Raw genomic sequence first — 3,357 nt, forward strand, 5'->3', positions numbered from 1 at the left:
CTAACTGTCTGAACCACGTGAAGTATTTTTCTCTTCTAAAATAAATAGGTAGGTACAGTGAGAACATCATAAATGCAATTAAATGTTTTCATGATTTAGTATTATCAGTATGAATTTATGAATGTATGTAGTCATAATACAGGAGTATTTCCACAGACTAATGAGATGTAAAAATCCACTTGAACCTAGGCCCATACCAGTGTTGTTTTAAATTCTTATAACTGGTATTCTTATGATTATCATTAAAAAATTTTCTAGAATTCCTCCAACGTCAATGAAACTACAAAAAAAAATAGCTTTTTCCCCTAAATTACCAAGAGTGCTAATATTGTAGATCAAATAAGAGTAAATGAGCTGTGACTGCAATCTCCTATGTACTTCCATTAATATTCATTAATGAAATAGATTGTAGTTCATTATGGACCTTCTATATTTACTTTAAATAATTGCATAAAGGAGCAAAGGTGGTTAAGGCCTCGACTGTACTCTAGACTTGAGAATGCCAGTGGGTAACTATAATATGGATCAGCAAGTGAGAAAAATATGCTTACAATATGCTATTAACTATCCCTATACATTAGTTTTACTTACTGGGTTTAGAATCATGAATTATATTTAGAACTATTACTTTAATTCATGTTATTTACATAATACTACAAGCAGATTTTTTTTAAAGCAGATTTTATAAAGAAGATTACACAGTGGTTTTTCTAATAAATTTAAAAGGAAAGTCCTCGACAAAATATTAACAAATAGATGCAAACAATGTATAAAAATTATAAACCACGAGATAATAAGTTTCGTTCCAAAATGCAAGTTTTCTTCAGCATTTGCAAATCAATGAATTATCTACAGGCTGTAGAATAAAAATAATAGTACCAAGAAAATACAAATTATATGGTCATATCAATTGATGAAGAAAAAGCATTTGGCAAAATCTAAGACGCATTCATGAGAAAAGAAAAAGAAAACACTGGGAATAGTGGTGATACTTCTCAACTTAAGAAGCAGTGTTTCCCATACTTACCTGGCAGGGGAGATGCCATGATCACGAAGGTGGTTTTCCCAGGCCGAGGCTTATCCATTGCCCTCCGGATGTGCTAACCCCCGTGATTTCCCCAAATGTGGGAATCTTGACTGCATAATTTGTGGTAGTGGGGAACTGCGTTCGCACTCTCGCCTGATTAAAAAAGAAGAAGAAGAAGAAGAAGAAAAAAGAGGGGAAAAAACCAGTGTATCCCAAAACACCTTAGCTAATATTATATAAAATGATGAGAGAATAGATCTTTTATCCCAACACGTGACACAAAACAAGGATATTCACTCACTACTTCTAACTCACCAAATGTATATCAGATAGATATACAGAAAACTGTAACACCATAGAGAGAATCAAAGAAAAAAAATGTCTAATAAATGGACATATATTCAATGTTCATTAGAAAACTCAATACTATTAAAATGTCTCTTCTTTGTAACTTGATCAACAGCTTCTATGCAATCTCAGATCTGGAATGGTCCACGTAATGCTGAAGAAGGAAGAGGAGCAGAGGAATGGAAGTCAGAGGGTGCACACTGCTTGTCAAGGGCACTTCACATCCTGTTCAAGAGTTACCCTCAAGCTTCAGTTAGCAAGGAAATGCAATGTTGGTCAACTTATGGACTGAAAGAATAGGAAGAATAAAGAAACACAACTGAGGTCCAAGAAAGTGACTCATATAAATACAGTCAACTGATCTTTGACAAAGGAACAAATCCAAATGAAGAAGTGTTTTCAACCAATTATGCTAGATACATTGGATACCTGTATGTAGTAGTCATTATTATCAACAGCTAGATGGATTATAGACCTTTTACAAAAGTTAACTTAAGCTCTATCATGGATTTAAATGTAAAACACAAACTTATAAATGTCTAGATAAAACATAGGAGAAATCTACATGTGTGATGATCTATTTTAATTATAATGCCAAAGCACAATATGTTAATGAAGACAAATGGCACGTTAGACACAGGGACATATGTATAAGTAACTAGCTGCCTAGATATTGTTTACATCACTGAGGTGATCTTAACACTTAACATTGGTGTATATTCAGTTTACCAATAGTTACTACTTACAACCATATAATATTTCATGAATATGGTACTTGGATGTATTTCTGGTTTCTGCTATATAAAGCAATATTGATAGTAAATAAAGAACAAGCTTTATTATTATAAGATATATAAAGAATAAAGGATCTCAAAATGGCTAGTGGCTTGTTAAAAACAGAGTTAATCAGTGGCACAGATGAATCCAAAATCTACATTCTAATCCCTAACCTAGTGCTTTATTTAAAACACTGTACTGGTGCTGCAGTGAACTTCTAATTATCTTGCAAATAGTGAAACTAAACAAAAATAATAGGAGGGGAAATGTCACTGGAAATCTAATCATACTATTATAGACATGGCTAATATACAAATAGTCTTTACATGTTGCGAGGAAAAACCTGCAAGACTGAATAAGTTCCATAATAAAAACCATATCCTTCCATGCTATGATTTTAAGTCATAATATAAAGATAGGATCATGATTCTCCTGTCTTTTAATTGCAATATCTTGGGCAAATTATTTAACTTTTCTAGGCCTCATATTTTCCATAAAGAAAAGTATAATAAAATAGCCTCCTTACAGGACTATCCTAAGGAAAAAGAATAAAAATGGTCTCTTGCTCTTATTAAGAATTAAGCAATTGGGAATTATTACTGAATTGTTCTTGAAAATAATTTAAAAGAGCTATTAACATAATAAGATATTAAAATTCAAATAAAAATGACTGACCTCCAATAAACACTGAATATATATATGTATAATATTAACTTCAGCAAAACGTGCAGCCATTCCTTCTGTGGAGAAGTACTTGGTAAGTTTTGTTTCTAGTCTTGAGAAAGCACACAGGGAACTGAAGCCTTGCTTTTCCTAAGAAACTAATATCACCCTCGTAGCTGCTGTGTGATCATGTACAGATAATTTAAATTCTGCACAGAGAAAAATCTTTGTTTGGAAGCCCTAAATTCTAAACACTCAGCTGGTCAATTATTGATTTTTTCCTTGTTGTTGGAGAATACAAACATTGATTCTGTTGTCCCATAAGTGAACTTAATGTGAACTTTTGATGAAGACTCTTTCGTGGTAGTGATTAATGGACTGCAAAGATTTTGAAATAAAAACCTGAAACCACAAACTAGTCATTCAGTTGGCTAAATATTTTGTTTGGGTGCTCACACCCAACCTACAGATACCCTTCTGTTGACCCTGTATGCCAAACCAGGAAGGAAGGGCTGGGGTTTTCAAGAGAGAGATTTGTGGTT

At 32.9% G+C, this 3,357-nt stretch overlaps 1 non-coding gene across 1 annotated transcript; it reads left to right on the forward strand.

Moving 5' to 3' along the window:
- Positions 1 to 1,019: 1,019 nt before the first annotated feature.
- Positions 1,020 to 1,183, forward strand: LOC115871150. Its single transcript, XR_004047127.1, has one exon. It is a non-coding gene; the product is annotated as a U1 spliceosomal RNA (small nuclear RNA).
- The last annotated feature ends 2,174 nt before the right edge of the window (positions 1,184 to 3,357 follow it).

Source organism: Echinops telfairi, unplaced genomic scaffold, assembly GCF_000313985.2.
Source record: "Echinops telfairi isolate 266 unplaced genomic scaffold, ASM31398v2 ScPeMD7_3533;HRSCAF=4204_0, whole genome shotgun sequence".
Classification (NCBI taxonomy): domain Eukaryota; kingdom Metazoa; phylum Chordata; class Mammalia; order Afrosoricida; family Tenrecidae; genus Echinops; species Echinops telfairi.